The 13,661-nt window shown below is 44.7% G+C and overlaps 1 protein-coding gene across 1 annotated transcript in view; it reads right to left on the reverse strand.

Annotated features, from left to right (window-relative positions):
- ABCB6 (ATP binding cassette subfamily B member 6 (LAN blood group)) overlaps nt 1-11,258 on the reverse strand; it is a gene marked incomplete in the record, with an annotated part of 73,568 nt that extends 62,310 nt beyond the window's left edge. The window contains 1 exon segment of the mRNA XM_077447834.1: nt 11,059-11,258.
- Between the last annotated feature and the right edge of the window lie 2,403 nt (nt 11,259-13,661).

Genomic DNA, 13,661 nt, shown 5'->3' on the forward strand with positions numbered 1-13,661 from the left:
ACCCTAAGAGCCCATTCACACAGGGGCAACACGACTTGTAGGCGACTTGAGTCAGGCAACTTGGACACGACTTGAGCTAAGATCACAGCGCGACTTGGGACGACTTCAAAACGACTTGTGATGACTTCAAGCCCGACTTGGGACGACTTACAAGTCGCCCCAGGCCAGGCGACTTTTGCCGAGGCCAAGCAGAGAATGAGCTCAAGGGGGAACTCCACGGCAAATTTCTGAAAAAAATTTGGCGTGGGTTCCCCCTCCGAGAGCATACCAGGCCCTTAGGTCTGGTATGGATTCCAAGGGGAACCCCCTACGCCGAAAAAACGGCGTGGGGGTCCCCCCCAGATCCACACCAGACCCTTATCCGAGCACGCTACCCGGCCGGCCAGGAAAGGGGGTGGGGACGAGCGGGCGGCCCCCCCCCTCCTGAGCCGTACCAGGCCGCGTGCCCTCAACATGGGGGGGTGCCTTGGGGGAGGGGGGGCGTGCGGCCCCCCCACCCCAAAGCACCTTGTCCCCATGTCGATGAGGACAAGGGCCTCTTCCCGACAACCCTGGCCGTTGGTTGTCGGGGTCTGCGGGGGGAGGGCTTATCGGAATCCGGGAGCCCCCTTTAATAAGGGGGCCCCCGGATACCGGCCCCCCACCCTATGTGAATGAGTATGGGGTACAATGTACCCCTACCCATTCACCTGTGGAAAAAAAGTACAAAAAAAAAACACAACACAGGGAAAAAATATTTTATTGCACAGCTCCGGGGGTCTTCCGTCTTCGGGGGTCTTCTCGCCGGACACCTCCGCTATCTTCTTGTAGCTCTTTTACTAGCGGAGGAGTCCGGCTTTCTTCCTCCCCGCCGCCGGCCTCTTCTCCCGACTTCGGGGGTCTTGTCCCCCTCTTCGGTTCTTCTGCTGCTGCCGCTGCCGCCGCCCGTTCTTCTTCTTCTTCTTCTTCTTCTTCTTCTCCTTCTCCAGGAGATGTTGACACGACGCTCTCTCCGGCCACAATGCCAGGGACGCGCTCCGCTGCCACTTATATAGGGACAATGGGGCGGTGTCACATGGGTTGATGTCACATGGGTTGGTCACATGGGTTGATGTCACATGGTGACCCCGCCCCCTTACCATGTGACATCAACCCATGTGACCAACCCATGTGACATCAACCCATGTGACACCGCCCCATTGTCCCTATATAAGTGGCAGCGGAGCGCGTCCCTGGCATTGTGGCCGGAGAGAGCGTCGTGTCAACAAGAAGAAGAAGAAGAAGAAGAAGAAGAAGAACGGGCGGCCTGGTACGGCTCAGGAGGGGGGGGGGCGCCCGCTCGTCCCCACCCCCTTTCCTGGCCGGCCGGGTAGCGTGCTCGGATAAGGGTCTGGTGTGGATCTGGGGGGGACCCCCACGCCGTTTTTTCGGCGTAGGGGGTTCCCCTTGGAATCCATACCAGACCTAAGGGCCTGGTATGCTCTCGGAGGGGGAACCCACGCCAAATTTTTTCCAGAAATTTGCCGTGGAGTTCCCCCTTCAGAGCTAATAATTCTGTCAAAGTCGCCTCCGTATAGACGGAGATCCGACTTGGAGGCGATCTCCATTGAAATCAAATGGGTACCGGTCGCCTACAAGTCGGATAGAAGTAGTACAGGAACCTTTTCTGAAGTCGGAGCGACTTCAGTAGTGTGCATTAAGACGGCTCTCATTCACTTACATTGCTTTTTAAATGTTGTCCGACCTGAGGCGACTTGGGGCGACCTGAAGTCGGATCAGGAGTTGCCCCTGTGTGAATGGGCTCTAAAAGCTTTTTTATATTTGTGTTAAATCTCTTAAATCTCTGAAAAGTGATCCATAGTTCAGAGAGTGATTGACAGGCAGTGCGGAGATGTTAGGTCACCTCCACACCACTGTTTTAACCTTTAAAAGTCCCCACCTCGCTCCTGTGTGCGGTTGCAGCGAGGTCCCATTTAGTTGAATGGGTTGCATTTGGTGGGTGATACGGCACACCTTATACAATAGGAGGTTTAATTCTTGTGTTTGGGGAGGGGGGCACTAAGAACGATGAGCCACAATTTTACTGCCGCTGTCCTGTCAAATACTGTCCCCCGTCGGATAGTGTCCGCTGTGTACTGCACATGCGCAGTACACGTGACAAGAAAATTCCCGAAAATATCCAAAGATGAACGGCGCCTGCGCCATGAGTCCAGGTTCTAGCCCCACCATCCAAGTGGACATAGAGTTAGAAAAAACAAAACAAAAAAAAAAAAAAAAAGAGCCGAGCGAAGCGAGCCCGCGAGGGGCCCTCTAACTATGTGAAGCCCTATGTCCACTTGGATGGTGGGGTTTGCACCTAGACTCATGGCGCCTGCGCCATTCATCTCCGGAGATTTTCCGAATCACCTTGTGCTCCGTGCTGCACAAGCGATGCGCCTGCGCAGTACGGGGCGGACACTATTCGATAGCCGGACATTTTTGGACAGAACACCGCCTAGCTGCTCCCCTTTAAGATGCAAAGGCAGTGGATAGTGTTGTACACATGCCTCGATCGTGATGCTTTGCTTTACAGCTGCAGCATATGTACACCTCGGGGCAATAAAAATGTGACTCAACCCCGTGGTTTTTTTTTTGCCCCCAAACCAGTGTAAACAAGCCATAAAAATGACTGTGCTTATATAAACTATCTCACAAAAGTGACTACGCCCCTCATATTTTTGTAAATATTTTATTCTATCTTTTCATGTGACAACACTGAAGAAATGACACTTTGCTACAATGTAAAGTAGTGAGTGTACAGCTTGTATAACAGTGTAAATTTGCTGTCCCCTCAAAAGAACTCAACACACAGCTATTAAAGCGGGGTTTCAGTTGTAAAAAAAAAAAAAAATAAATAAAAACATTTAAAAGTCAGCAGCTGAAAAAAAAAAAAAGGAGCTGCTGACTTTTAATAAGGAGACTTACCTTTCCAGGACACCCGCGATGCCGGGCGCCGAGGCCGACATGTCCTTCGACTCTCGGGTCGCAGCACCGCCATCCTCACTAAGGGAAACAGGCAGTGGAGCCTTGCGGCCTCACCGCCATTTCCTGCTGCACATGCGCGAGTCGTGCGTCACTTTGTGAATTGGACACACAGTTCCCAGAACACAGCGAGCCCCATTACCCAGAAGATGACGCGAGGAGGAGGGAAGAGCGAAGATCACCGAACAGCAGGAAGAAGGCAGATTAGGAAGACTGCCTAGCAACAGGGATTTCTGGCAAGGTAAAAAAAAAAAAAATTTTCTCAAATGTTTTTTTTTACATTTTTTTTTTAAGAATATTAATGCTCTTTTTTTTTACCGCTGGCAAATAAAGTGAGAACATCCCTAAGTGAAAATGTCCAAATTGAGCCCAAAGTGTCAATATTTTGTGTGGCCACCATTATTTTCCAGCACTGCCTTGGGACATGGTTCCAGTAATCCATGTCCTTAGTCTGCTTGTCTTCAGCAAACTGTTTGCAGGCTTTCTTGTGCATCATCTTTAGAAGAGGTTTCCTTCTGGGACGACAGCCATGCAGACCAATTTGATGCAGTTTGCAGCGTATGGTCTGAGCACTGACAGGCTGACCCCCCCCCCCCCCCCCCCACCCCTACAACCTCTGCAGCAATGCTGGCAGCACTCATACGTCTATTTCCCAAAGACAACCTCTGGATATGACGCTGGGCACGTGCACGCAACATCTTTGGTTGACCATGGCGAGATCTGTTATGAGCGAAACCTGTCCTGTTAAACCGCTGTATGATATTGGCCACCATGCTGCAGCTCAGTTTCAGGGTCTTGGCAATCTTCTTATAGCCTAGGCCGTCTTTATGTAGAGCAACATTTTTTTTTTTTAACAGATCCTCAGAGTTCTTTGCCATGTTGAACTTCCAGTGACCAGTATGAGAGAGTGAGAGCGATAACACCAAATTTAACACACCTGCTCCCCATTCACACCTGAGACCTTGTAACACTAACGAGTCACATGACACCGGGGAGGGAAAATGGCTAATTGGGCATTTTCACTTAGGCGTGTACTCACTTTTGTTGCCAGCAGTTTAAACATTAATGACTGTGTGTTGAGTTATTTCGAGGGGACAGCAAATTTACACTGTTATACAAGCTGTACACTCACTACATTACATTGTAGCAAAGTGTCATTTCTTCAGTGTTGTCACATGAAAAGATAGAATAAAATATTTACAAAAAAGTGAGGGGTGTACTCACTTTTGTAGATACTGTATACAGTTGCAAAAAAAAAAAAAAAGTATGTGAACCCTTTTGGAATGATATGGATTTCTGCACAAATTGGTCATAAAATGTGATCTGATCTTCATCTAAGTCAAAACAATAAACAATCACAGTCTGCTTAAACTAATAACACACAAAGAATTAAATGTTACCATTTTTTTATTGAACACACTATGTAAACATTCACAGTGCAGGTGGAAAAAGTATGTGAACCCTTGGATTTAATAACTGGTTGAACCTCCTTTGGCAGCAATAACTTCAACAAAACGTTTCCTGTAGTTGCAGATCAGACGTGCACAATGGGTCATACTTTTTTTTGCAACTGTATATGCGGCCGTCCTGTAGCAGTACAGCGGTCATAGGGCAGTCTGCAATTGGATAATATTGCAGCGCTCCACTTGTAACGGCATGTCACAGCCCACCGCACTTCTATGGAGTGATATGGATAAAGTGTCACACTGTACATTTCTAATAAAGTTTTTTTGTTTTTGTTTTAAAAAAAAAAAAAAGAAAAAAAAAGTGGTGTGATGCGATAAAATGCACATCACGCCGCCCCCCGCTGTACGGCTCTGCAATCAAAACTGCTGTGGGGGGGGGGGGGGGGGGGCAGTGGTCTGAATCAGCCCTTAAACAGGTGGAGAGTGAGTGACCCATTGCCTCTGCACTGCCTGTCACACACATATGAAATGCAGTCCACTGTGGATCCCTTTTCAGAGTACCAAAAAGTCTTTCCTCTAGTGTAAACCCAGCCCAGGAGATTTTAGCTGAAGTAGGGCTCCTTCCCAATAATTGTAAATGATAGTGTCGCGCAGTGTATATATATATATATATATATATATATATATATAGAGATTAAGGAAAAAAGAGAGAGGGAAGGCAAAGCAAGAAAAAAAGTGAACAGGAGAGTTAAATATTCAGAATGTAGATAAAGAATAGTGAGAAAAAAAAGTGTATAAATGGATGTAGACATGCTTAGTGTCAAAAAGTCACCTTTTAACATATATGTTCCACAATGAGCATAGTGTGCTTCATATATAGTATATTAGTGATCATGAAATTGTATCTGAATAATAATATACATATGAGCAACATCTAATAGCAGCAATTATAAAATGTGCAAAAATGCAATAAAAAGTGCCAAGTGAATGTGCAAAATATGAAACCACACTAAATATATATATATAAAAAAAATATATATATATATATATTTAGCAGCAAATAAAACAGACTAATATTTTATACAGTGCATTCCATTGTGCAAATACTGCTAGCAGCAAACAAATTAAATAAAGTGCTGGTGCTATGGATGATTAAATAAATCAAACACACAGTCCATAAAATTAGAATAAACGTGCAAATTCTGCCAGTATAAGCTTCAGCAATGTTTCAAACTCAGGTGTTGGTGCTGTCATAGATCATGCAAACACAAGGGTGCGGTGATTATTTCTTCCCTCCGTCCAGTAAGTGGGTGGATGTGCCCTTACCTCACGGCTGTGAGGTTACAGCCTTATTGAAATGTAGGTATATATCTCCTAGCGTCCCCAACTCTGGTATCTTAACCACTTAATAACCGCCCTATAGCCGAATGACGGCTTTAGGGCGGTTTCTTAACTGTGGGAGGCCGTCATATGACGTCCTCCCAGAATTCCGCTCTCGCGCGCCCCCTGGGGCGCGCACTCGAGAGCATCCGTGACCGCCGGGTCCACAGGACCCGGCGCATCACGGATCACGGTAAACGCCCGCTCGTCGCGGCCGTTTACCACGTGATCGCTCCGTCAAATGACGGAGTGATCACTTGTAAACAAACAGGCGTCATGTTATGACGCCGGTTCCTCCCTCCCCCTCTCTGTACCGATCGGAACAGCGGAGGGGGAGGAGATCGGTGTCAGCAGCGATGTGGGCTGCATCTGCAGTGCCCACATCGCTGCTCACCGAAAATTAACCCCTCAATTCCCTGCAAATACTCTGCAATACCCTACCATTACTCTGCAATACCCTGCAATACCCTGCATCACCCTGCATCACCCTGCATCACCCTGCCATTACTCTGCAATACCCTGCCATTACTCTGCAATACCCTGCCATTACTCTGCAATACCCTGCCATTACTCTGCAATACCCTGCCATTACTCTGCAATACCCTGCCATTACTCTGCAATACCCTGCCATTACCCTGCAATACCCGGCCATTACCCTGCAATACCCTGCAATGCTCTGCAACGCTCTGCAACGCTCTGCAATGCTCTGCAACGCTCTGCAACACCCACCAATACCCTGCAACACTCTGCAACACCCGCCAATACCGTGCAACACTCTGCAATGCTCTGCAACACCCTCCAATATCCTGCAATGCTCTGCAACACCCGCCAATACCCTGCAACACTCTGCAATGCTCTGCAACACCCACCAATACCCTGCAACACTCTGCAATGCTCTGCAACACCCGCCAATACCGTGCAACACTCTGCAATGCTCTGCAACACCCTCCAATATCCTGCAATGCTCTGCAACGCAATACTCTGCAACGCCATACTCTGAGATACCCAGCCATACTCTGATATACCCAGCCATACCCAGCCATAGTCGGTGATACCCTGCAATACCCAGCCATAGACACCCCCCCCCCCTCCCGCCGCCCTCCGGTGCTTCTACCGACTCGCCAATACTATCAAATCCAGAATCTTTTTTTTTTTTTTTTTTTCAGGCTTCCCAGCTTAGAGGTGAGATGCGGGGTCTTATTGACCCCACATCTCACTGTAAAGAGGACCTGTCATGCCATATTCCTATTACAAGGGATGTTTACATTCCTTGTAATAGGAATAAAAGTGATCAAAAAAATTTATTTTTGGGGAAAAAAATGTCAAACTAAAATAAATAAAGTAAAATGAACAATAAAATTTTTAATTTTTTTTTAAAGCGCCCCTGTCCCCATGTGCTCGCATGCAGAAGCGAACGCATACGTAAGTCCCGCCCACATAGGAAAACGGTGTTCAAACCACACATGTGAGGTATCGCTGCGTACATTGGAGCGAGAGCAATAATTCTAGCTCTAGACCTCCTCTGTAACTCAAAACATATAACCAGTAAAAAAAAAAAAAAAAAAAAAAAACGTCGCCTATGGGGATTTTTAAGTAGCGACGTTTGGCGCCATTCCACGAGCCTGTGCAATTTTGAAGAGTGACATGTTAGGTATCGATTTACTCGGTGTAACTTCATCTTTCACATTATGCAAAAATTGGGCTAACTTTACTGTGTTTTTTTTTTTTTTTAAGCACAAAACCGTTTTTTTTCCAAAAAAAAGCATTCGAAAAATTGCTGCGCAAATACCGTGCGAGATAAAAAGTTGCAACGACCACCATTGTATTCTCCAGGGTGTTTGCTAAAAAAACATATATAATGTTTTGGGATTCAATGTAATTTTCTAGCAAATAAATGATGATTTTTACATGTAGGAGAGAAATGTCAGAATTGTCCTGGGTGCTCCAGATCGCCTGCTGGCGCTCCCTGCATGTTGGGCCTCTGTATGTGGCCGCACTGTGTAAAAGTCTCACACATGTGGTATCGCCGTACACGGGAGTAATAGCAGAATGTGTTTTGGGGTGTAATTTGTGGTATGCATATGCTGTGTGAGAAATAAACTGATAATATGACAATTTTGTGAAAAATAAAAAAAAAAAAGTAAAAAAATTCTTGATTTTGCAAAGAATTGTGGGAAAAAATGACAACTTCAAAAAACTCATCATGCCTCTTACTAAATACCTTGGAATGTCTTCTTTCCAAAAAGAGGTCATTTGGGGGGTATTTGTACTTTTCTGGCATGTTAGGGTCTCAAGAATTGAAATAGGCCGTCAGTACTTCAGGTGTGATCAATTTTCAGATATTGGCACCATAGCTTGTGGACTCTATAACTTTCACAAAGACCAAATAATATCCACCAATTTGTACTTATTTTTACCAAAGATATGTAGTAGTATAAATTTTGGCCAAAATTTATGAAAAAAAAATTACTAATCTGCTAAATTTTATAACAGAAATGAAGAAAAATTCATTTTTTTACAGAATTTTCTGTATTTTTTCTTTTATAGCACAAAAAATAAAAAACCCAGCGGTGATTAAATACCACCAAAAGAAAGCTCCATTTGTGTGAAAAAAAGGACAAAAATTTCATATAGGTCCAGTGTTGTATGACTGAGTAATTGTCATTCAAAATGTGAGAGCACCGAAAGCTGAAAATTGGTCTGGTTATTAAGGGTGTTTAAGTGCCCAGTGGTCAAGTGGTTAAAGCGGAGGTCCACCCTAAAGTGGACCTTCCGCTCATTGGAATCCTCCCCCCCCTCCGGCGCCACAATTGCCACCTTTCAGGGGGGAGGGGGGTGCAGGTACCTGTACAGTACAGGTATCTGCACCCACTTCCGGTGTAGATTCTGCAGAAGGAACGCCCCTTTCCGAAAGTCCCCCGCTGCCTGCTGGGAAACACACAGATCCCAGAGACAGCGGGGACCATCCTTATTGCGCAGCGCGACTCGCGCATGCGCAGTAGGGAACCGGGAAATGAAGCCGAAAGGCTCCCCTTCCTGATTCCCATACCCAAGATGGCGGCGGCAGCACCCGACAGACGATCGAGAGATCGGCTTCGGGTGCCAACATCGCTGGCGCGCTGGGCGGGTAAGTGTCACTATTTTAAAAGTCAGCAGCTGCAGTATTTGTAGCTTCTGGCTTTTAAAAAAAAGAAAAAAAAACGGCAGAACTCCCGGCGGACTCCCGCTTTAAGACCCCTTTCACACTGGGGCGTTTTTCAGGCGTTTTTCCAGGCGCTTTAGCGTTAAAAAAAAGCGCCTGTAAAGCGCTTGAAAGAAGCCTCATCTGCAGTCCCAATGTGAAAGCCCGAGTGCTTTAAGAGCCCTTTTACAATGTCAGCGCCCGAAAAACACTCGTAAAGTGCCGCTTAAACTAGCAGCGCTTTACCAGCGTTTTTCGAGCGTTATTGGGGTGCTTTTAACCCCTGCTAGTGCCCAAATAAAGGGTTAAATGCGCTCACAAAACGCTGCTGCCAATAGCGTTTTTCAGGCGTTTTACAGGCGCTTCCTATTGATTTCAATGGGAAGGGGCGCTTTAGGAGCGTTGTAATCACCGCTCCAAAAGCTCGGTGTGATAGCACTCGGGCTTTTACATTGGGATTGCAGTTGCAGCTTCTTTCAGGCGCTTTTTTTAACGCTAAAGCGCATGAAAAACGCCTGAAAAACGCCCCAGTGTGAAAAGGGTCTAAGGTGGGTATACCTCATAGAACATAGGAATGATAATCCATAGTGTAGTAGTTTAATATAAACAAATTTATTAAATACTAGCAGCAGGGTACTCACATTGTGGAGCACCTTCCCAGCAGTGAGCTGCACTTTTCTGCACTGGATCAAAGCATGTCACTGCAAAGGCACATAGAAAGCAATGGTTTTCCGTGTGCCTTGTTCATTACGCCGTGTGTGCCGTACACGTGTGTGTCGCCTGTCTGCATTATAACACACATGAACACATTTCATTGTCAAGCAACACAACTGCAAGTAAATATAGAAAAAATAAATTGTTTATATTTTGGATCTTTCCGGGGAGCTGTCACTTCACACGCCAACACACAGAATATAACACAATGCATGTGAAAATGCATGTACATGTAATTTCAATGTGTGGCGTGAAAGGAGACATAAGAAATCTCTCTCGTGTATCCCTGCGCTCTGACACACATCAGATGAAGGAACATACAATGTAACAGTATTGTGTTCCATAAATGTACAACGATGAGAACACAGACATCCGATCATAAACCCGAACCCATCAATTATTTCCATGTCATCACTGAGCGCACTACCACATGTGTACAGTAGGTGGGGTGCACTGTGCTCTGCATGGGATGTGTGTCGGGGACATGCGATGGACATGTGTGCAGTCATCAACGTCATTCACATACAATGTAACAACACGCAGATCACGTACATTGTAACGACATATACAATGTAACAATACGAAGATCAGATACAATGTAACAACACGCAGATCACATACATTGTATGTGATCCGTGTGTGTCACATTGTATGTGATCCGTGTGTGTCACATTGTATGTGTTGTTACATTGTACGTGATCTGTGTTGTTACATTGTATGTGATCTCTGTGTGTGTTGTTACATTGTATGTGATCTGTGTGTGTTGTTACATTGTATGGGATCTGTGTGTGTCACATTGTATGTGTCGTTACATTATATGTGATCAATCTTTGTGTTTGTTACATTGTATGTGATCTGTGTGTGTCCTTACAGTGTATGTGTGTGCTGTTACATTGTATATGATCTGTGTGTGTCACATTGTATGTGATCTTTGTGTGTGTTGTTACATTGTATGTGATCAATCTTTGTGTTGTTACATTGTATGGGATCTGTGTGTGTCACATTGTATGTGTCGTTACATTGTACGTGATCTGTGTGTGTTGTTACATTGTATGTGATCAATCTTTGTGTCACATTGTATGTGTCGTTACATTGTACATGATCTGTGTTGTTACATTGTATGTGTCGTTACATTGTATGTGATCTCTGTGTGTGTCACATTGTATGGGATCAATCTGTGTGTGTGTTACATTGTATGTGATCTCTGTGTGTGTCACATTGTATGGGATCAATCTGTGTGTGTGTTACATTGTATGTGATCTGTGTATATTGTTACATTGTAACACGCAGAGATCACATACAATGTAACAATATGCAGTTATAGAATGTTTATATCAGTCACGTGTGCTGTGTCCCCCAATGACAGGGCCCCCTCACCTCTCCTCTCTCGGGATGGGGTCAGTGGGGTCTCATCCTCTCAGTGTAGATCTCTTCTTGCTGTCTCTCTGCTCTCAGCGCTCTCTAAGCCTTTTGTCGGGCAGTCTCAGTGTCCCCGGTCAGTGCGCATGCTTCCTCCCCGCAGACGGCGTCCCCGCGGTCCAGGCGCCTGCCCGCTACCCTTCAATGACTCAGCGGTTCAGTTCAAGCGGAGGAACCGCCGGAGGTGACTCAGCGAATTCCAACCGGATCATTTTAGTCCAATCACTGCCAGGCTTCTGTTCGATGGGCGGAGCCCTGCCCTGCCCCGCCCCCATGTAAGGATTGTTTTGTAGTACTATGAGATTGTGTATAGAGGGGCCAATCACTGTACACGATCCGCACACTGCGATCTATTTTTTTTTTAAATTACAGCTTTAACACTTTTTCTTTAAATTTATTTGTTTATTTATTTATTTTTGCACCTATATTAACCACTTCAGCTCCAGAAGGCCAGTTTTTGTGATTCGGCACTGCGTTACTTTAACTGACAATTGCGCGGTCGTGCGACACTGTACCCAAATAATATTGACGTCCTTTTTTTCCCCCACAAATAAAGATTTCTTTTGGTGGTATTTAATCACCTCTGCGGTTTTGATTTTTTGCACTATAAACAAAGAAATAGAGAAAATTTAGAAAAAAAACAAACAAACAAAAAATAAAATAATATTTTTTACTTCCTGCTATAATACACATCCAATAAAAAAATTAAAAAAATTACATTTCTTCATCGATTTAGACCAATATGTATTCCGCTACATATAGGAAGGAATTTTTTCCCCTGCTTTAGTAAATTGGATCATACTCTGCTGGGGTTTTTTGCCTTCCTCTGGATCAACTGTGGGTATAGAACTGGGTATATGGGATTGTATGATATTATTATTATTATTATAATTTTTTTTTGTTTGTGGTTGAACTAGATGGACTTGTGTCTTTTTTTCAACCTGACTAACTATGTAACAGGGGCGGACTGACCATTCAGCCACTCGGGCACTGCCCGAGTGCCCCGGGCCACTAGGGGGCCCCACAGGGCTGGACTGGGACAAAAATTTGGCCCTGGACTTCATCCAGACCGGCCCACTCCAATTTTGCAAACACGCACAAAAACAGTATGCTGCGCACTTGCACGAGAGTGACGTCATCACGGCCCGGCTAGACACATAGCAGGAGTATGCAAACTCAGAAGCCGACAGCACACTGCTGGTGATCTTTTATTTTCCAGCCCCCCCCCCCCTCTACCCCCTGGTGTCCCCTTGTCACCTGCCCGAAGTCTGGCTCTGCATTATATATTTTAAAATAAACAACTAATGCGCACACTTATTTTTGATCAACCGCAGTAATGAGAAGCTGCCAACATCAAACAGGTTTAGGCCCCTTTCACACGGGACGGATCAGTAATGATCCGCCCCGTGATGATCCGCTCGCTCAGCGGGGATCGCTCCGTTGTCCCCGCTAAGCCGGCTGCGGACAGGGCGGTCTCCGCACACTGTGCGGGGACCACCCTGTCAGCTCTCCGCTCTCCTCTAAGGGGATCGGATGCGTACGGACCGTCTGTCCGTCCTAATCCGATCCGCTCTGCAGACGGATAGAAAAATAGGATTTTCCTCCGTCTGCAGAATCGGACTGTTGCGATGGCGGAGGAAATCGGGTGTCTGCGGATGCTCATCTGCAGACACCAGCTATCCCATAGGGATGAATGTATGTCCGTATTTCATCCGCAAACGGATGGATGAAATACGGACATATCATCCGCATGTGTGAAAGGGGCCTAACACAAACCCACAGATAAATTGAATATATAGCAAAGGATGTGATGCTAACCAAAATAACATTAAAAAAAAATCCATTTGGTGCAAATAATGATTCAAATAATACAAAAAATCCAATATAGCTAAAAGTACATCAAACGTGTCAATTAATATTGAAATGTGCATAAAAAAAAATTTAAGCAAAAAATTCATATATAAACCATTCATTATAATTAAAACCATTTTATCCAAACTATGTCCTTGGTATTAAAGTGCAAAAAGAGTGCAAAAAAAAGGGGGGTTTTTAATAAGCATTTTTTATATATGATTTTTTTGCTGAAAATATTTTTATGCACATTTTAATATTAATTGACAGTTTTGGTGAACTTTTAGCTATGTTGGATTTTGCATATTATTTCAACCATTATTTTCACCAAATTGATTTTTTATGTTATTTTATTTAGCACCACATCATATATATATATATATATATATATATATATATATATATATATATATATATATATATATATATATAGCTGTATATAGAATATGGCTGTGTGTATGATATATATATATATATATCATACACACAGCCATATTCTATATACAGCTATATATATATATATATATATATATATATATATATATATATATATATATATATATATAAAATATATAGCCATGTGCTATACACAGTATTCAATGGGCCGGCCGGTTACCTGGATGGGTTCCTGCAGCACCGCCATCCTCCAGGCTCCCTCGTCTGCTCCGGGGACTTCTCTGCCTGGCGGCTGCTCTCACGGCGGCCCCCGG

The sequence above is a fragment of the Lithobates pipiens genome, unplaced genomic scaffold (genome assembly GCF_037356315.1).
Source record: "Lithobates pipiens isolate NorthernLeopardFrog02 unplaced genomic scaffold, aLitPip1_a1.2 Scaffold_22, whole genome shotgun sequence".
Taxonomy (NCBI): domain Eukaryota; kingdom Metazoa; phylum Chordata; class Amphibia; order Anura; family Ranidae; genus Lithobates; species Lithobates pipiens.